Raw genomic sequence first — 21,937 nt, 5'->3', positions numbered from 1 at the left:
GCTGGCTGGCTGGCTGGCTGGCTCATCTCCTTGTAGGCATTGTTTTGTCCCTTCCTCCCATTCCAGTCCTTTCTCTTAGGTTCTTTCACTAGAGTTATCTTACTGAGAGGCTAGATAGGGTCCCCTAAGTGTGGGCTGAGGGATGGAGGAGGTGCTCGAATCTATCCCCTATCTCTTCCTGTCCTAGGAAGTTTTATCATTAGAGATTAATTCTTTAACTAGAATGCAACTTGAGAGGTAGTCTTATCAGCAAAATGTACCAGATTTCCCCCTGAAGACAGTATATTTGCAAGACATACATAGAATTCTCATATAATTCTACTACTCTGAAGGGTAATTATGTCAACTAATAAGGGACACTCCTCTTGCCTCCTGCCTGTCTCACCACCCCCAGCCCCTGTGCCCTGTGCCCTTAGAAGTTTGCCCTGATAGAGGGAAGGAGCATCAGGGCTCTGAGTTGAGAGGTCAAGTAGGGACTCCATCTGAGGGAGGCAGCAGAAAGGGCCCCCTGGGCCCTTCTCACAAGCCTGCTCTCAGCTGGTGCTGCTGTGGCCTTGGAGGTGGAAACTCACCTCTTTGGCAAACTTGGTGCAGAGCCTGCAGAGAGCTGCTTCTTTCTGGGGCTCCCTTTCCTTTCATGGAAAACAAAGGTTGAAGGAGATAATCCTCAGTATTTCTGCCTCTTGTATTTGGTGAGTCTGTAATTTTTCTCTGCAGAACAGTTTTCTGAGTCTTGGTGTTTGCTGGCTCAGCACTGTGGCTTTCTCTGTTGAAAACTAATCTGTGCCCCACAATTGATCTTAAAAACAAGGCAAAACAACAACCAGCTGCTTTTCTTATTAACTTTGCAAACAACAGAGGTAGTCTGGGACGGTACTGCTGCCCGGTTGTGTGATAGAACTGGGCTCTGCTCCAAGGTGCAGGGTTGGCGGATGCTCTCCTGGAGGGAGCCTTTGATGCACCTAGTATCTACTTGAAGCAGTTTGGCTTTCCACACTTGACATTGTCTTGGCCCGTTGGGGGTCCGATCTGACTGGGGTCCCTACCAGTTGTTAAGCAGAAGGCAGTGTAAGGGCACTTCTCATCACTCAGGCCTGAGTTTTCTTTAGAATCTTCTCCAAAGTAGCTCATTCTTTCAGGGCACATGCTGCTTTTATATTTTTAATTAAATCTTTTATGTCTCATTATTTTAAATATTCTGATTTTATTGTCTCTATCGATTTTCCCTTTATTTGAAATTTTTGGTTTCTAGTATTCTTGTTTGTTTTGCTTGCTGGTTATTGCTTACGATGGGCATTTCCTTACAATTAGGAATTGTAATTTTGAATCATGAGCTCTCGCTTTCAGGGAGCTTCCTTTGTGGGTTCAGTGCATGTTCCTTCAGAGTAGTTTTGCAATTGCTTCTTCCGGGCTTCCTGGCCGTGGAAGCAATTTCATGTTAATGTCTCTACCTGGGGATTCCCAGATTCACAGCATAATTTCAAATCCCATACCCTTGTGAGTCATAGCCCCGATGCCTAGAATTTTCAGGGGAGACTTCTGTAATGGACTAGGAAGGAAAGATACGTGTCCTTGCAGTCTCCTTCATGTCCCGTGTATGAGGGCATGAATTTTTCTGATCCATCCCGTTACTGACATGCCATCTCTTTGAGAAAGTTCTGGCTTTATGTGGGGATCTTAGTTCCCATTCCCCACCTTGTTCTGTGCAAAGTCTCGTTTCCTATTCTTGGATATGGGAAGCTCCCGAGATGGGATGAACAGTTCAGATTTAACTGGGGCAGATGAACAGCCTCCGATTAGCTGCGGCAGCACTGGTGTCAGCTCATGCCCACACTGTCAGCAGATTTCAGCTCCCTCTTGGGTTCTGTCCCTGGGGAATTCCCCCTTTTTCTTAGGAGTTCAGCTAAACCAAAAATATTTTTCTGTTACATTTCCCCCAGAACTTCTAGAAGTTTTTCGGTTATTTTGGTCCTCACCTTGCTGGAGTCTGAATCTCCCAGGCCCACCTTTCTGCTGGATGGCAATTATGCTTCTTGCCTAAGTGAGAAGGGAAGAGGGGGCCAGAATTGGTTGTGTTAACTTGTAGATAGCCTCTTTGGAACAGGGGGATATCGCGTACCTCAGTCATCTTCTTTTACTCACAAGAATTTTGAAAAACGATGTGGCTCATATTTAAGTTCACTTATTCATGTTTTCAAAATACGTTGAAATAAATGCAAAGGATATAACTCCTGGCATATTTGAAATGTTTTTCATTTAAAAATAAAACTGTTATATTGCTTTTAAAAGTGCTAGTGATTTGATACCTATCATCATTCATTAAAACATACACATAAAGCTTCTTTTTTAAATGTTTGGAACTTTATATCCGTTTCCTCTTTGAACTCATTTTTCTGCACCATTTCCTCCTAAATAAATTTATCCTGATGTAATGTTTTGCCTTTAGAAGCATTTTATTGATCATCTTCTCATATTTCCTAGCAACGCAAAGATGTTTATGAAATTAAATTTTATTTCCTATGATCATAAGTCCCTAAGCATTGAGCACATTTCTTCTGGGTTGTTATTTTTTCTATTATTATTATTTTAAAAGATTTTATTTATTTGAGAGAGAGTAAAAATGAGAGATTACAGAAGGAGAGGTAGAAGCAGACTCACTGCTGAGCAGAGAGCCTGATGTGGGAGTCAATCGAAGGACCCTGGGATCATGACCTGAGCCGAAGGCAGACACTTAACTGACTTAGCCACTCAGGCACCCTTGCAATTATTATTAATATGCCATTGACCAAAATGATATGAATATATTGCAAAATTTGATAAATGCTTAAAAATGGAATAGTTATTGAGATGAAACTGGCACATTAAGTCAGATATCCAATGGCATATATCACTAATGCTCAAGTGGGACAGGATTCAGTCTACATTTTGCTTTTATTTATTTATTTATTAAGATTTTATTTATTTATTTTACAGAGAGAGAGAGATCACAAGTAGGCAGAGAGGCAGGCAGAGAGAGAAAGGGAAGCAGGCTCCCCGCTGAGCAGAGAGTCCGATGCAGGCTCGATCCCAGAACCCTGATATCATGACCTGAGCCGAAGGTAGTGGCTTAACCCACGGAGCCACCCCGGCACCCCAATTAATTAATTTTTTAAAAATAGATGTAAACCCTGAGCAACTTTGTTGATGTAAATAAGAGTATGAGAAATGAAAGTTTTGTTTTACCCACTATTCAATTCTTTAATTTCACTTAATTTTTAAGCCAAAATCACATTGTGATCTGTCATCAAAAATTATTTTTTAGTGGTCTGTCAGGTAACTTGGTTAGGTTTTCCTCCAGTTTTGCAGATAGCAGAAATTGAAAAATCACATGACTTATAAAATGTAAATGGAGTCACTAATTTTCTCACCATGTAAACTCGTGTTTCAAAATTGTTTTGTTAGGTGCCCCAGAGGTTTGCCCACCTGAGAGCAAGGCAGTGAGATTCTGGGTGGGTGAGAGAGGTGCCTTCAGTTAAAACTGGGAGAAGGGAAACCATGTTGGAAAATCCTCTGTTGTCAGTGTTTTCAGGTAGATCCATATTAGGAAGGGGAGTACATTTGGAAATTGAGTGTCTGGAGAGGAAACTGATTCCCCTTGAGACTGACAGCCCTGAGCACCCCTTTGAAAGTTTCCTGGACCCTCAATCATTTGATCGAGGAAAGCTTCCTAAAGGAGGATGGCTTTGCAGTTCTCTGGGTATGGACACATGTGGCAATGCGTCCTTGTCGTGGTGGGGGCAGCGCTCAGCAAATTCAAGGTGGGCCACAGTCAGCTAACATTTCCTGTGTCTTTGCCGTGCCCTGGCACCGTAGTGGTGTCTTGTGAGCCTTAGCTCAGTCACCATGAGGAGTTTATTCATTTTAACTCTATCTACGAGGTAAGACTCTATGAATTGAGGGGCTAAAGAATTTGCTGTAGATTGCAAGAGTGGTAAGTAATAGAACTGGGGCTTGGGCCCCAAAGGGTCTGTCTAATACCAAAGCCCACCATTGTGGAGAGCCATGCAGCAGGAGCAAGGAGTCACGTACTAAGCGAGGCCTGAGGAGTGGGAGGAGTGAGAGATTAACCCAAGGACTGTGAGTGCATTCGCGGGTGACGTTTGATAGATACCAGGAGTCAAGGGAAAGGCGCATGATCTGTAGAACAAAGAAAACCTATGGAGTCACATACGTGCTCACGAGCACGATGCGTGCACATAGATAGTCCTTCTGATTGGTAGTTTTGTTAGTCGTGGTATACTCTGATTGGATATAGTTCGCACTTGGTGGAGATATACTTGGGGGTCTTAGACGGGTCAGGGGTCCCCGACTGAAGATTGTGAATAAAGAAGTTTGCCACTCACCTCGCCTACGGGTCGTTCTTGCGGGTCGAGAGCGACACACCATCTTTTTTTTTTTTTTTTTAAATTTTCATTTTTTATTAACATGCAATGTATTATCACCCCCACGGGTACAGGTCTGTGAATCGCCAGGTTTACACACTTCACAGCACTCACCATAGCCCATACCTTCCCCAGTGTCCGTAACCCAACCACCCTCTCCCTAGTCACCTCCCTCGGGCAACCCTCATTTTTTTTGTGAGATTGAGAGTCTTACGGTTTGTCTCCCTCCCGATCCCATCTTGTTTCATTTTTTTCCTTCCCACCCCCCAAGCCCCCCACGTTGCCTCTCAGATTCCTCATATCAGGGAGATCGTATGATAATTGTCCTTCTCTGGTTGACTTATTTCGCTCAGTGTAATACCCTCTAGTTCCACCCACGTTGTTGCAAATGGCAAGATTTCATTTCCTTTGATCAAAGCCCACCATCTTAACAATTGCTAAAAAGGACAAGCGGCAGAGAGAAGTCTCAGGATAGGCTCATAAATCCACCTCCCTCCTCTTCTGTCAGGGAGAGAGGAGAAAAGAGATCGCTTCCTGGATAGTTAAAAATAGTAGAGTGGTACTGTTGGAAATGGCTTTTTAAAATGAGCAACATGTGGGTACCTGGGTGGTTCAGCTGGCTGAGCATCTGCCTGCAGCTCAGGTCATGATCCCAGGATCCTGGGATTGAGCCCCACATGGGGCTCTCTGCTCTGCTGGGAGCCTGCTTCTCTCTTTGTCTGCCGCTTCCCCTGCTTCTCTCTCTCTCTCTCATTCTCTCTGTCAAATAAATAAATAAAAAATAAATAAAATGAGCAACATTCCAGGGGGTGAGTTAGCTAGTCTCAGTGCTAGTAATTGCATCTGTAGAATAGGAATGGAGAGGCTGGTGATGATGGTGGTAATGGTGATGATGGTGATGATGGTGTTGATGATGATGGTGGCAGTGACGATATCTACTGTATAAGGAGCAATGAGCTATTAGCCCGTACCTTCCAATCCTCGACATTCCTAGCTCTCTCTTCTGTCTCGGCAAAATTTGTCTTCTATCTCCTTATCTATGAAACATCTCTTCATAACAAGCCTTCTAGCTGTTTGATGTTGAAATACCTCTTCCCTTTGTTGTCTCTTCTCCAGGATAAATCTCTTGAGCTCTTTGTTTAAATGCGTTTTATAATTTTAAGACTCATTATCCGTCTGGTCACTCTCCTGGATATATTCTCATTTGTCAAAATGACTTTTCAAATATGGTGCCCAGATTTTCTCATCATATTCCAGATGTGCTTTGACCAGGGCAGAGTGCTGTGAAATTGCTCTTTCCCTCATCTTTAGATGTCATCTGAACACTTAATAGTTTTTCCTGAGCATCCTCTCTGTTGACTAGGTAAACTTTAAACCACCATCCACAGATTAGGATGCAGCTCTGCTACAAACCCAATCTCCTATCCCGTCCTATAGTTCTGCAATGGACAGTTTGTAAACTTGAATATGGGACTCTACATTTATCTCTTTGAAGCTTCATCTTGATGGGCACAGTCCGTATTGTAGCTTACTGGAGAGATTTTGAATTGTGATTCTGTTCATTAGGGAGGAGGGCACAACACATGGTAGTGTATAGTGAACCTGAGGGCTTAGGAAAAAGGGCTGTGGATGAATGGTTTTGTGAACGTCCCCAAGCCAATTAGGTCATCAGTATTTTAGGTTCTTTTTAGTTGATACCAATCATTTCTATTATTTAGAGATAGATAAAGGATAGTGTTGTTTTCTTCCTACTAAATCGTGTACTGAATGGTATGTACCAGGGAAAGTAGCCTCAAGCTGAATTCTGTTAAACATGCAAATTCTTTTTTTTTTTTAAGATTTTTTTTTATTTATTTATGAGAGAGAGAGAGAGAACATGAGAGGAGAGAGGTCAGTGGGAGAAGCAGACTCCCTGCCGAGCAGGGAGCCCGATATGGAACTCAATCCCAGGACTCCAAGATCATGACCTGAGCTGAAGGCAGTCGCCTAACCAACTGAGCCACCCAGGTGCCCTTAACATGCAAATTCTTATCAGCCAACAGGCACAAAAGAGTCATAAAGCCCACTCTGGAAAGCTCTATGATGTCCCAGCTCGCTGTCCTTTGGGCATTGTTCTAAGCACTTCGTGTACTAGGGTATGATGAGATGAGGCTTGATTAAAGGATTCTGTGAACTTGCTAGTTAGGGTCAGGTGACTGTCCTCTATAAGCACGGGGCGAGTCCTGAGGTCCAGGGTGTTCCTCTGGAGGGCACAGGCTGCTGTGTTGAGTGGATTCAGAGCCCTCATTCGCGCATGGAGGGTAATGCCTGTGAAGTATGTTTAGTCAGTCTGTGCATCTTGACCAGCATTTATTGCAGTGATGAAAATATTTTCTAACATCCATTAGACCAGTTTACAAAAGTGGTAACGTCAGTCAGAGATTAAGTTGGTTGGAATGCTTATAAGAAACTTTCGAGTGTGGGGTTTCATGAGAATATTCCAAATGCTAACTGTACCCTGGAGTGTGTGTTCCCCATTAAAGAACTTCAAATACTAAATAACTTCCCCTAGGACTTCCGTGGATAGCTGTGACATGTTATTGTGGTGGTGAATTTCATGTGTCAGCTTGACTGGGCCATGGGGGTGTCCAGGGATTTTGTTAAACATTTTTTCTGGATGTGCCTGTGAGGGTATTTCTGGATAAGATGAGCATTTATGTATGTATGTATATGTAATTTAAATTTTAGTTTGTGAACATACAGTGCAGTATTGGTTTCTGGTAGATTAACATTAAATTTTTTTTTTTTTTTTGGTAAGTAGGCTCTGTGCCTAACATGGGGCTTGAATTCAACCCTGAGATCAGGAGTTGCATGCTCTACTGAGAGAGCCAGCGGGGGCTTCAAGATTAGCATTTGAACTGGTAGTGTGAGGAGAGCCGATTGCCCTTCCTAAGGTGAGTGGACCTCATCCAATCTGTTAAAGATCTGAATAGAACAAAAAAGGCTGAGTAAGAGAACTTCTGCCTGACTGCTGAGCTTGGCCATTGGTCTTTCCCTGCCTCAGAATGGAACTGAACACTTGGCTCTTGTTGGATCTTGAGCCTGCTGCTGGCTTTTGGACTGAAACTTGCACCGCTGGCTCTCATGGGTCTCCAGTTTTCCAACTGCAGATCTTGGGACTTGTATTCCATAATCATGTGGGCCAATTCCTTACCAAAAATCTCTTGATCTATGTCTATATCTATATCTCTGTGTATATTTATCTCCTACTGGTTCTGTTTCTCTGGAGAACCCTGACAAACACAGTTATATATGTATTACCATCTCTGCAGAAGTATATAATGCAGAAGTTATAATAATGAGGCAGATTGGGAGTTGGGCTCCTTGGTTTTCTTCCCAACTCTTCCTGTCAGCTGGCTCTGCATGGCCCAAGAGGGTCCTGTAGGGGTTACCAGAGTGACACAGGGGTTTCCATCTGGCTGTTCACCTGTTATGCAGCAGGACTCAGTATGCATTCCACAATGTCACATGGTACAGGTTAAGAATGAGGCTTCTCTTGGTGGGTGGGGGTAGACAAAAAACTTAGAAGCAGAGTCAGCAGAAGGAAAAGGTACAAACCTCTCCCCTCTCCTTGTCTCTCCAAAGGGGCATACCAGGACCAGGTGCTTTGGCTTTGCATTCCAGTGGAAGGACCTTTCTACCTGCAGTCTGCCTCTTTGGGGGGCAAGAATGAGAGTGACCTGATAGTCGGCAAGGGAAACCTTAGTGCCTGGCACAGGGCAGTCTGGGTTTTAGTACCAGCTGTTACAGAGTTTTCTGGAAACTCTAGCTGTTCAGCACCTGCAGGTCTGGGGCCGTTGCAAGTTGCAGCTCCTCTGCAGAGGCGTATGTGCAGGGAGGGGAAGAAACCCAGTGGTCAGGCTGGACAAGTGGACAAGCTGGCCTTGAGTGCTGCACTTTGCCCCGGGAGAATTGGGAGCCTCTTCCCAGCTGGCCCAGTGCCCTGGAAGCCCAGCGTGAGGTTTTGGGGTCACTTTCAGACAATCCTGGCTCTTGCATCACATTTTGTGACTGTGAAGGCTGTGCCCCTTCCTGGGCCTCCATCTTCTTTTCTTTTAGAGTGAAGAAATTGGTTTTTGGTATCTCTCAGGCTCTGCATTCTAAATAGGGATAGAAGCCTTTTTTCTCCACATTAAACAAAACAGCTATATAGATACTTGATGCAGAAATGGTACGTGTCAAATACATAAAACTCCAAGATTCAAAATATTGAGAAATTTCCCTTCAAGTTTTCTTGCACAAATGAGTAAAATCATGTACATTTCAATATTTTGCTAATAACGATGCTCAGTGACTTGAATGTGTAAAGAGATTTTAAGAAATGCTCTGAAACAACTGATAAAGGCTTGCATTGCTGAGTGACTCAGTGAGCATTTGTAGGACAAATGACGTTTCTTTTGTTTTCCTGAACTCATTAACCAAGGCAAACGGAAATTTTGTGTTCATAGAATTCTGTCTTTTTTTCTCCTGGAAACCAGTGCAATTGTTTTAACTCTCTGTGTGACGAATTTTGGAGACACAGAGCCTTCTTCAAAAGTGAACATCTTCTTGACCTCAAAACATTTGTAAAGCCAGTCTTCACATCTTGTGGCTGGGTGTATTGCAGGACTGTGACAACATTTTGCCAACTGGTTTTGGCAGTGCTGGGGGGCAGAATCCAGAGACGGCGCCAGAAGAGGGATGTCGATGCCTACTGCTGAAGGTCTGGCCTTCCCGCATGGACTCGGTCACCACACGGTTGAATAATTATGATGGCATCATTTTCCTGCATTGGGCAAAAATGGCACACAGAGCAATCTGACAGTGCACATTGGTCTCGATCATTTTTCTTTGTAAAAGCTATTGTATTTGTCTCCTTTTACAGATGACTAGGTGACTCATTTCAGAGACAGATAACTTATTTCTAAGGGACACGTGCTCGCCTTTTCAAAGTCCTTGGGAAATTTCTCTTCAAGTTTTCCTTTCCCGCACCTAGCAAAGTGTCCTGCATATAACACATGGTCAGTAAATACCTCTTGTGGCTGATGATGACGGGGAGTGAAATCAAGGAAGCCTTTCATGTGTTTATGACGGCGGTGCTGGGCTGTAGATTGCTGTGAGGGGTTGCAGGAGCTTCCGGTGATTACTGCTACGGACCCGTCTCCCCGCACCGACTTGATGAGCCTTTGATTGAATGGTGATAAAGGTATCATTTTGCTGCATTAGGAGGGAAAGGTATATGGAGATTTGACATGCGTGCGTGGTGTTTCGTAACTTTCGGTAAAATAGCAACATTTGTCTTCTTTCATCTGAGGCTGAATCATTTCTGAAATAGAGACCTACGTCTTAAGGTACGGAACATTTCAAGTTAAACATCCTTGAGAAAGCTTGCTTCATGTTTTTCCGCCCAAATGAGGAGGAAGACTGCAGAGACCTGTTACCTTTTGATGATGGCAGTTCTGAGTCACAGCATGGTGAGGGCAGCTGCAGGCGGCTGCCCGGCGTTGCTGGCTTGTTTTGCTTCTGTTTCATGTAAGTGCCGTACGTAACTCAGTCGGTGGAACCTGCTGAGGGTGAATGGTAGATGCGGAGCCAGAGGGTGGTTTTGAGGAGTGAGGATAAAGGAAAATCCCGCACAGTGACATCCTTTGGCTGCGCATCAAGTGCCAGGCTCTGTACTGGGCGGTGGGGATCCAAAGGTGAATATGGTCTCTGTCCCCAAGGAGCTCCTGGTTAAGTGAGAGAAATGACTGGAAAGCAAATGCTTACAGCACAGAGAGAAGTCCATGCTGAGACAGAGGGAGTGTAGTACAGGGCCACAGGGAAAGTGCAGGCGATGGGACACCGTCCAGCTCCGGGGAGTCAGGACAGCTTCCCGGGGGGAGGCACTGTTTGTATTGGGTTCATAAGAGATGCTCCGAGTCAGCCAGGCAAAGGTGGTGTGGGGCTGCAAGTGGTGTCCCAGCAGGGAGAGAAGTATGTGTGAAGGACAGAGGCAGGAGAGGTCTTGGCAAAGCTATTTGGCATTTGGGAAAGGCGAGATCCTGAAGAGAAGATGGGTGAGGGGGAAGTTAGATCTAACAGCGAAATAATAAAGAGAAAGGACACTGTGTCTCAAATTACCTCCACTCTGCTGTCAACGTAATGCCATTCTGGTCCTTTATCCTCATGCCTCCCATTCAGTCAGATGCCAAGTCCTGTTAGGGTTTCCTCCAGTGTCTTTGCCCCCTGTCCCCCACTTCTTGCCACGGCCTCGGACTCATCCTCTCTGGCCAAGGCCCTTCCAACAGAGAGATCACAAATAACAACAGCTTAAACGCGAGAGTTTATTTCTCTTTCATAAGTAACGGTTTGACCATGGGCAGTCCTGGGACAGCATGACGGCTCTGTGGTGTGTGGGATGCAGGTGTCTCCTCTGTTTCTGCTCTGTTATTCCTGCGTTTGTGTGATCCCATGTATCTCACCAGCAACTCTGCAGTCCTGCGAGGGGCAGGAGGTAAAGGAGGAAAGGGAAGGCACGCTCCTTTCTTCAAACGCATCCCCTAAAAGTTGTTGACAGTAGGCTCTGCTACATCCCGTAGCCATGGGTCACATCAGCAAGGAAGGCTGGGAAATGTAGTTTTCATTTAGAGTGACCAAGCACTAAGGTAAAAACTATAGGTTCTATTACCGTGGAAGGAGAGAAGGGTTACGCAGGACCATCTGGTCAGCCACTCCCAGTCTTACCATCCTCATTTGCCATCTGCAAATCTCGGAAAGTCTAAGTCATACACCTCCCTCTACTACAAAATCATGCGGGCAGAGCTTTGTCCCAGCCTATCTGGAAACACTGTCCATTCCTCAGTGTGCCAGAACCTCCGGGCCCTTACGTGTTTGCTCCTGCTCTGCCTTCTGCTGGAAAAGCAGCAGAATACGGTGCAAGCAACACGAGACCAGGTGCAAATAGCCCTCTAGCTGTGGGAAAGCTACTCTAATGCTCTGAGACTCCATCATCAGGTAATAAGTTAACTTCAGGGCTAGGACCAGGGTGGAAGGTGCTGTAGACAAAGACAGTGTTCAGGCGGCCACTGCAGTCAGCCTCCTCACACCGTTTCCCATGGGTGAAGTCGCTCATGCATCAGTGTAGACGGAGCACTTTCCCCAGAAAGCCTCCCTCTCAGGGCTTCCAGGCTGGTGTCACCATAATTGGTTCATTTGACTCATGTCCACTTTACCTGGTAGACTGATACTGGCTCCTGCTGCTCCTAGCACAGTGCCAGCTAAAAGCCAAGGTCAGTGTTGGTTAAGGTGGGTTGAACTGGGGCCAAGCAGCAAATCAAGTCAACCTAGAGAAGCAGAGGCTCAGAAACTGGCATCCCAGGGCCACGAAGCTGGTGGTCACAGTGGGGCCTCCGGGGCCAGGTCAGCCCTTACCCAAGGTCAGAGCCTTCTGTGGGTGAGGAGACCAGATTGACAGGCAGATGGCAGGAATGAGATGTGGGCAAGGAGGTCTGGCGAGGAGGGGTCACGGTGCAGCCGAGGCCCAACAGAACCAGGGGCAGGGCACCAACCACGTGGAAGGGCCTGGACTCTCAGCTAGGCAGCGCTGAGGTCAGAAAGGAGCTGGTCCTCATCTGTAGGGGGAAGTAAGAGGAGTGGGAGTTGGGAGCAGAGATCAGGGTCGTTGACCCCCATCCAGGCGCAGCATCCTGGGGGAAAAAGCAAAGGTCAGAGAGGCAGCGGGAAGAACGGGGATTTCTGCGCTTGGGTTGTGCAGGGATGTGGTTGCACTGCTGTGGTCTGTCCACCAGAGGGAAGGAGAGACCCACGTATGAGGCTTGAGTGGCGCTGGCTGAGTTTCCCGGAAGGTCCCCGGCCTTGGCTGGGGGCTGGGTGGTCAGGAAGATGTAGTGAGGATCAGGGAGGAAAATTGAATCTTCTTCTTCTCCCTAAGACAGATTCTCTGGCTGGACATTTCCCAGCCTCTGGGCTCTATAGAGTGATGCTGAAGCTGTGCTGTGGAGGACCACTGAAAAGGTGACCCCAGGCAGCACCAGGGAGGACCTGGTTCAGGCAGTCTCACTGTCCAGTCTGCTTTTAGCCCATTGCTCAGAAACAGGACTTGTCTGTCCCCCTCCCTCGTCTGGGATGCTTATTGGAGAGGACACCTGGTTTGGGAGAGGCACTCATGTAGGCAGAAAGTTCCATACCCTACAGCTGCACACCCTCCGATCCGAGGACCCCAGCCAGTGGTCCTGTCTCTGTGCGGGGGCTCATCAAGACCCTCCCCATTTCTGGCATCAGTGGAATGACCCTGCCTTGCCATCCGCCTGTGGGCGGTAGAGTACCAGAACTTGGAGCAGAAGTCTAAGCGTCCCGGTCAACTCTGTGAGACTCTTAACTCTTCTGCGAAGCAGAGATTTGAAAACCAGCTCTTACCCATGGCCATTAGGTATTGAAAGTGAGGTAATTGCATAAACACTCTTCTGAGCAGTTACATGAGATAGAAATGTTACTTTTTGTCATTGACCATCCCTTTTAAGCATGAAGGCTTTGTGAGGACAAAAACGGGGTCTTACTCATCTCTCAGACCCCATGGGGCTGAGCACTGTTTCGGCACATGGAGGGTAGTCCCTGAGAGCAGATGAGTGAGTCAGCACCATCTGGTCAGCACTGGCTCTTACAGGACACGGTGAGTTGGGGTGACAGATGAAGCCACAAGGGACAGACCTGCACAGGCCTGATCTGCCCCAAGACCGTGCATACTCCAAGTGTGGGCGGCAGTGATCTCAGAGTTTCCGTGGAAGTAATCCCTTCTAGAAAGCTTTCTTGGGACAGGTTTGGCCCATCTGCAAGCTGCCGGAACCCCACTCACCCCAGGGTGGCAGGGGGGTCTGGGATGGTGTGACTTGTTCAGGTAGGCAAAGACTAGGGCTGGAAATGAGCTCCAGGGAAGCCAGGACTGAGGGCACCGGTGGGCACCAGGCTTCATTTTCTCCTCCGGTAGCTCCCCTTTCTAGCTGGTGAAAGTGTCTGATTGGAGCCCCTGCTTGGGTGCACATTTTATTTCCAGAGAGATTGCTCCATAGCTCACCGGGGGTCTTAGATTTCTTAACTTGTCTTTCTTCTTCCTTGAGAGCAGACATGTGTGGGGGCGTTCATAGGCTCCGACAAGTCCCATTTCCTTACTAATAAATATTCCTCCTCTCCTCTCTAAGCGTTAAAAAAAATCCAGAGCAAGAACACGTTGCCCATTTGTCACCAGCTCCTCGGTCCAGAGCAGAGGACGCATTTTGCTATTGCTTGTGGCTGACTCAGAGAAGCAGGCATGAGGGATGTGCTTGCTTCTTTCTAATCAGTTTAATCCTGCTTGGGAGGGCTAGCTCTGCCCTTGACCCAGGCCATAGTCTAGGGAAGGGCAGGAGGGAGGGAGGAAAGCAGTCCTGGGCAGTGGCTAGGGCGGAGGCCGTGGGAGACCAACCAGAAACAGGGAGCATGGGGGAGAATGTGGATACGGGGACTGGTCAGGGCATAATCTGTCTCCAGGGGACAAGAGGAAGAAGGTCCCCAAACCAACAAAGATGTGGGTGTACGGTGAGCCCAGATGATGGCGGGTGTTCTGGGATGTGTAACGGGACAAGAATCACTTGTTTAGTATTATCTGTCCCAGCTCTGGACAAGGAAGGCAGACCCTGTGTTGTGGGTCTCAATGCGCACGTGGCTGTGTGCCTGTGGGTGAGGGACCCCAACCCTCTGGGCCCGCACCTTTCTCATCTGCAAAATGGAAGGAACCCATACCTGCCCCACCGTGTCATTTGGGGCTGTCCTGTTTGATGTGTTGGTCAATATATGCGAGCGCTCTCTGCATCCTGTGAAGGACTAGTAAATGGAAGGGGCTATTACTCCTCGGGGGAGATGGGTGAGCTCCCTTCTTTCTGCTTCCTCTTCCTCTCTCGTCTTGTGTGCTGTCTGCTCTCTTCTGCAAGCTGGCTGACTCTACTGGGTGCAGCCAGTTCCACGACCCCAGTGAGAGCTGCCAATCCTGTGTGTTCCCCAGGGTAAGGATGAGTGGGAGGAGGGAGGATGCCCTTTTTGGCCTATTCGGCCTTCTCTTTGGCATCAGCCGGAGTATCTGGAAGCTGCCAGCAGAGGGCAGTAGCACCTCGTGTCTTGACTCCCCCCACCCCCCCCACCCCCAGGCTTCCTGGCCTGGGCCTGAAAGCCACCTCCGGGAGCTGGTGTGGGTGCGGCAGGCAGGTGGATGTCTTAATGGGCTGCGTGTGATGGGTTAACCGAGGGCCTGATGTGGCAGGGCCGCCTGGACCAGGCCTGGCATTAAGTGCGGATTTCCTCCAGGGAGCCCAGGTGGAGGGGGACGGTGTCCTGGATGATGCCGACTAATGCTGAGGCCCCTCTTAGGGACGGCTTGCACACACCCAGCTTCCCGCTCAGAGGGGGGTCCCCGGGTGTGGCTCAGATGAGCACTGACAGTTGGGTGGAGAGCAGGTTGGGGGGGGGGTCTCACCTGGCCAGGCCCTCTAGGGCACCTGCTGAGCTCAGGTAGTGCAAACAGCAAGGGGGCACCCACCCCAGGAGACCTGCGCCAGGTCTCCTGCCTGGAGGCTGGACCCTTGCCCAGACTCTTGCCCTCAGCCTCCACTCCTAGTAGGAACCCTGACCCCCTGCTGGCCCAGCTCCTGGAAGCCCAGCTCCTGCCTGCACTCAGCCATCCCCCACGTCCCTAGATTCCTGAGTGCCCCCAGCTTGAGACCGAAGGCAGGTGCCAGGTTCTGTTCCCAGCGGGTACCCCCCTCACCCAGCATCTGAGTACAGTGCAGGACGAGGCTGCAGGATGAACTTACTGAGCACGAGGGACTTGGCCCAGGGTTCCTAGCGCCTTACAGCCCCTTGAGAAAAGACAGAATAACATGAATCTGTTTCTGTTGTGTTTTGCCCAGAGGGAGTTTTGAGGCCACAGGGGACTTTAAGGCAGATGGAATGTCATCGTTCCCTCAGGGTCATTGTTCTCTCCCCCAAGTGAAACAACAGCCAGCCAAGTCCTGAGCCTTGGCAATCACTCTGGCTTCCCCTGGGTGATGGCATGATCTCTCTCGCAGGACCCTTCTTCCCAGAAAGCAGGAATCTCCCACAGTGTTTGCTCACACCTGAGAAATACCCTGTGCTGCCGAATATTCTGGGATTCTGGATGGGTCCGGTGTCCTCTGCACTCTCACGCCTGCCACTGTCACTGTTACCACATTACTCATTCAGTTAGTATTCGTTCATTCATTGGTTTATCGGTATTTACTGAAGAGCCATGATGTAACCCGTCCTTTTTTTTTATGTTAGGGAGGGGGATTGACGTCCAGTTTCAGGCCCCATGGATAGTCTTGCTCCTCTTCCCCGCAGTGAGAACCCAGCGTGGCTCCAGATTTGGGATAGAACGGTGAGGAGGATGGAGCCAGAGGACGAGTAGGGGCACCCAGCCAGGCAGAGGTGGGAGGGCGAAGCGTGACAGATACTGGGGGAGAAGATGGACAGATCGGGGTAGGAGGGAGGACAGACTAGGGAAGGGGACCAGATGGATGGGCAGGCCAGATCTGGTGGGGAAGGGATGGGGAGACCGGAGAGGCGAGGAGACAGCGGCAGCGGGGAGGGCAGTTGGGGCCTTCATGGGGATGAGACAAGGAGAAATGCTGGACAGTTGGGGGCTGGAGGGGTCCCTACCTCCAGGACAGGATGTGAGAGGCCAGGATGGTGTCGGAGAGTGTTTGTGCTTCAGATTTGAAACCGGAAGCCTTGGAGTAGGCAGTGATGAAGCACGGACTAGACAGAGGCCCCAGGGACCTAGAGGTCCCAGCTACAGCTGTAGAGCTCGCCTTGAGTGGCCAGCACTGTGTGTGGGAGTGTGCCCACATAGGGGTGGGTGCGCGAGCTCTTCGACCCACGAGTAAAGTCATCAAGGCAAAGTCCGTGCCTTCCTCGAGCTCCCCCGAGGAGACAGAGCCTCCTGAAAGCAGGGTGAGTGGAGCGGAGGGTTTGGGAGGAAATGAGGTTTATCTCCTGGCCCCTCTCTGCTCCAAGCCGAGCTCCTTCCGGGGCTGCCAGGTCCCTCCGAGGGGGTCCTTTGCCTTTCTCGTGTTGCAGTTTCACGACATACCTGTTCTGTGTCCTTTCCTGGGTATTCCCCTGGTTGGCAGGAGTTCATTTAAGGAGGTTTAGTGTTAAAGACGTAATGACTGAACCGATAATGCCTTGGGGGTAGCATGTATCCTTCGGAGCCATAAATGGCTTAACACAATATAGTAGGTAAAACTGGACCGCAGGGCAGCCAGACAGGGTCAGTGAAGAAGACAACATGGGAATTTGGACTCCTGGTGCATCAAACTTTACCCTACTGATGACCAAGCTTTTCACTTACATGATCAGCTCCTCCTCATCCATGTGTCCGTATCTAGGCTCTCCAGGGAAATCTCCAGGGAAATGGGCTCCAATTCTCTCTCATTGGTTCTAAGATCCCCAAAGCAATGCAGATACCCCTGATGCCTAACCAGCCCTCTCTGCCCCACCCCAGCTAGGGTCAGGGTGGTGCCCCTCGCTGCTCTGGTGAAGGTGGACAATAGCTGAGCCTTCTCTTTACTTCGTGAAGGTTCCAAGTCTCTCAGCTCTTTCTTCCTCAAGTTCAAAGAATATTGGTTCCTTTAACCTTTCTGAAGCATCTTGCTTTTTACCCCCAATCATGTTTGCTATTTGTATTCTCTAAATCTTTTCCTCTTCTTGCTTCTCAAGTGAAACCTTACATTGGACATGTTTAGGGACTTAATGGGATGATTGCTTCCCGTATGTTTTTTTTTTTTTAATATTGCATCATAATAATGATAAGTAAAAAATCTTTTTTCCTATGTCAGGGTCTGTTTTTAGGACTTCTCTTATGTGTCTGAATTTATTTATTTTTACTTATTTATTTTTAAGATTTTATTTATTTATTTGACAGACAGATCACAAGTAGGCAGAGAGGCAGGCAGAGAGAGAGAAGGGAGGAAGCAGGCTCCCTGCTGAGCAGAGAGCCCGATGTGGGGCTCAATCCCAGGACCCTAGGATCATGACCTGAGCTGAAGACAGAGGCTTTAACCCACTGAGCCACCCAGGCGCCCCTCTCTGTCTTAATTTAATGTTCTTAACAGCAAGTCTATGAGGACGGCAATATTATTTCATTTCATATCCCCAAATTCGGCTTAGGGAAAGTAAATAGCTTGTCCAAGGCTGCACAGCTGGTTAGTGTAAGAGCTATGCAGGGTTGGGGGAGGGTGCTACAGAGCTCTAAGCTGCCTTCTATAAATATGGAAACTTGTGTTGTTTAATTTTTAAAATTCATGCAAATATTTTGCATTGTCCTTTACACAAAACCCATGTTTGTTTTAGTGTAAGAATAAGACCCTTCCTTTCTTTCTTTTTTTTTTTTTAAAAAAAAGATTATATTTATCTGAGAGAGAGAGAGTATTAATGAGAGAGAAACACCAGGAGCAGGGGTGAGGGGGAGAGGTAGAGGGAGGAGCAGACTTCATGCTGAACAGGGAGCCTGACAAGGGGCTTGGTCCTAGGACCCTAAGATCATGACTCAAGTCAAAAGCAGACACTTAACTGACTGAACTACCCAGATGCCCAACATCTTTTATTTCTGTGAACCCCAGGATGGAATCAGTGCTCTGGGGAGCCATATCTGTGCTGTGGCTTTGGGTCCCCTCAGGCACACATCCACGTACTTCTGGGCTTCAGACACCCCAGTGGGAACATTTCTGTGCTGAGTCATGAGATTTGACTTCCAACATCACCACATGGCTGTATGGCTTTGGGGGTATCTTTTCATTTCCCAGAGCACCAGTTCCTTACCATCTAAGATGGGGACGACTGCTTTCTTAGAGTTGTTATGAAGATAATGTGAAATAATGTATACAAAAAGAGTCTGTGAAGTGTAAAAGCATGACATCTTTGGTTAACATTTAGTTTTGACATCAGGAGGCCAATTGAACCACAGGGAGCTTCTGATCTACTCTGGCCCCCAGATTTATTTCACTAGATACTGACACATGCATTTTACTTAGAGTGTCTAGCTCAATCTCAGTTTCCCAGGGCTTAGTTGAAGTCTGTTGCTCCCTGACTTGATTTCTCTGCCTGATTAATAAAATTTCTCTTCAAGTGAAGAGATAGGCATGGTGGTGGCAGAGCAAGGGGGTGTCCCCACCCATGAGAGCAGACATAGCTGTAGCAGCCCCTGAAGTTGGGACTTTCAAAGGACATTCCCCCTGCCTGAACATCAGCATCTTCTAAGTACCCAAGTGAGGGTGTGATGCAAGCTTGCTGCTCATAGAATGAGGACTGATCCCAAGTTGATGCAACAGTCAGTGGGTATTTCTGCAGCACTTACTCTGAGCCAGGCTCTGTTCTAGGGCTTTAGAGATATCAGTGAGGGGCAAAGATTCCTGTCTCTGGTTGCTGAGATTCCAGTGTGTATAGATATACTGCATGTAAATGTAGGTAAAGCTAAGAATAAGCAAATTATAGAGTCTATTAGAAAGAAGTGATCTGGAAAAAGGAAAGAGAGGCATCAGGAATGCTGAGCAGGTGGTGTGTGTCAGCAGTAAAGTGGGGTCAGGATAACTGTTGCTGAGAAGTGAGATTTGCACAGACTCCTTTAGGTCTCCATTTGGAGTCAGTCAAATGGCTGTCTGGGGGAAGGTTGGTCTGGCAGAGAGAGAAGATAGAGTATAGGCATTAAGATGAAATTATGCCTGGCATGTCTGAAGAATCAAAGCGGCCAGTGTGGCTGAAGTAGACAGGTGGGAAAGAACACAGAAAAAAGGTCAAAGAGGAGGAGAAGGCTAGATCTGTCTAGAGCCTTCAAGGTTTCTCCTCTAAGAGTAGGTAGAGAAATGAAATAGTGTGACATCCTTCCAATTTAGCCATTCCCCAAATTCCATACAGATTTCTTGGCTGAGGCCTGTAGGTTCTGTGAGCCAGCAGTAGGAGTTGGTTCTGTTAGAACCACCTAACCAGAGAGTGAAGAGAGGTGGCTCCTGAGGGGAACATCAGTTGAGCATGTAACTATGCCACTAGAAAGGAGAATAGATCTTTGGAAGACAGAAACATTGACCATCCTCAGTGAGCTGGTGGTGGAAATAGGACCTGGGCATAAATAACGTTCCAATAAAAGATTCTTGGAGTTCAGAGAAAGGTGAGACTAATACAAATCCTGAGGATTCAGGGTTTAATTATGAAAGGTGCCATTTAATCTGGGACTTAGATAATAGAGTTTGGGCAGGTAAATATGAGAGTAGGGGTACCTTCCATGCCGAAGTTTGGTCTGGGGTGCAATAGGGCAACAAGTGGTTCTACTTTGCTGGATTGTAGGCTATATGACGGGAAGTGTGGGAAATTTGAGATTGGCTCATGAGGGTCTCAGATACCATTTTGGATACTATGGGGAAAGAAGTATAGCACTGTTATTCTATGTTTAAAGGATTAGGAAATAAAGTTGTTAGAATTCTATCAAAGTGTCACTTGGTAAGGAGGGAGAGGTTAAGAAAACTAAATTTAGGGGTGCTTGGCTGGCTGTTAGTGGAGCACGTGACTTTTGATCTTGGGGTTGTGAGTTCAAGCCCCACATTGGGTGTAGAGATTACTTAAAAATAAAATTTTAAAAAAAGGAGAAAACCAAATTCAGAGAAGTGGGTGGAGTTAAGGGCCTAGTTGGGAAATGATTGTGCTATTATTAAGCTTCAGGTATGTGAGTCATCTCAAGAAACAGGACCACCATGGAGGAAAAAACCGTAATAGAAATCAACCTATAAAAGACTTATATTTCTTTATTCTTCATATATATATGTATGTGTGTGTGTGTGTATATATATATATATATATATATGTATATATATATATACTTTTTTGTTGTTGTTGTTAGAGAGTGTGGTAGGGGGAGAGACAGAAGGAGAGGAAGAGAGAGAGAATCTTAAGCAGGCTTCATGCTCAGCACAAAGCCCAACACAGGGCTTGATCTCCTGATCCTGATATTATGACCTGAGCTGAAATCAAGAGTTGGACACTTAACCAACTGAGCCACCTACATGCCCCTAAAACACTTATCCTAGGACAAGCATAGTGGATTTTTAAAATAAATAATTAACATATTCAGGAAGTTCAAAGAGAAAGAGCATTTCAGCAAAGAACTGGAATCTACAAGCAAAAAAGAGGAAAATTCTAGAACTGAAAAATGCAACACAATATGGTTTTTTTTTTTTAAAGATTTTATTTATTTATTTGACAGACAGAGATCACAAGTAGGTAGAGAGGCAGGCAGAGAGAGAGAGAGGAGGAAGCAGGCTCCCTGCTGAGCAGAGAGCCTGATGTGGGACTCGATCCCAGGACCCTGAGATCATGACCTGAGCTGAAAGCAGAGGCTTAACCCACTGAGCCACCCAGGCGCTCACAATATGGGTTTAATAGTAGATTTGACACACATGAAGAGAATAGTGATCTGAAGTGAGGAAATAATCAGACTAAAGACAAAAATGTGAAGTTCAGAAAAGAGTATAAGAGATAGAAAGAGCATGATGAAGAGTTCCAACAAATATGCATTGGGAATCCTAGAAAGATCAGAGAGACAATGGGGCAGAAGTAATAGTGGGAGAAACAATAAGCAAGAATTTTTTGAAAGTGATGAAAACAAACTATAGTTTCAAGAAGAACCATGAACCTTAAGCAAGGTAAATGCAAAGAAAACTGTATATCTAAGCTCATCATAGTAAAATGGCCAGAAACAGAAGATAAAGAGAAGAAAATTATGAGGCAGCCAAAGAGGAGAAAATGGATGTTACTTTCAAACAGCAGTAAGATTAACAGCTGACTTCTCACCCGAAATTATGGCAGCTGGAAGACAATGTGATATCTTTAAAGTGCCTTAAGAAAATATTTGCTAATCTAGAATTCTATGTCCATTGAAGATATCCTTCAGAAGTTAAGGGGAGGGTCACCTGGGTGGCTCATTTGGTTGGATGTCTGACTCTCTCAGCTCATGATCTCAAGGATCCTGAGATTGAGCCCACAATGGGCTCTGCACTCAGTATGGAGTCTGCTTGGGATTCTTGCTCTCCTCTCCCTCTGCTCCTCCCCCCACTCCTGTGCATGCACGCACTCTCTCTTTCTCTCTCAAAAAGAATGAATAAATCTTTGAAAAAAAAAAGTTAAGGTGAAATAAAGCATCTTAGTCACACAAACACAGATAGAATTCTTCACTAGCAGACCTACCCTGAAAGAAATACTAAAATTATTCTTTGGACAGAAGGAAAAGGATTCCAGATGGGAGCCCAAGGATGCAGGAAGGAATGAAGAGTGACTATGTGGATAAACTGTCATGAATATTGACTGTGTAAAATAATAACAAGAGTTACTTTTTATGAAGTGTGCATTGTGTTCCAGGCAATATGCATGTATTATTTTATTTATTCTCCATAATAGTCCTGTGG

The 21,937-nt window shown here is 46.8% G+C and overlaps 1 long non-coding RNA gene across 2 annotated transcripts in view; it reads left to right on the top strand.

Annotated features, from left to right (window-relative positions):
* The window catches only part of LOC116569460, a 79,926-nt gene that overhangs the window by 43,058 nt on the left and 14,931 nt on the right, over nucleotides 1-21,937 (top strand). For both annotated transcript variants that reach the window (XR_004277034.1, XR_004277035.1), the window contains exon 3: nucleotides 7,222-7,354. This is a non-coding gene — a long non-coding RNA (uncharacterized LOC116569460). The remainder of the gene's footprint in view (nucleotides 1-7,221; nucleotides 7,355-21,937) is intronic.

This window comes from Mustela erminea, chromosome 11 (assembly GCF_009829155.1).
Source record: "Mustela erminea isolate mMusErm1 chromosome 11, mMusErm1.Pri, whole genome shotgun sequence".
NCBI lineage: Eukaryota > Metazoa > Chordata > Mammalia > Carnivora > Mustelidae > Mustela > Mustela erminea.
This window is presented reverse-complemented; position numbering and strand designations above follow the sequence as displayed.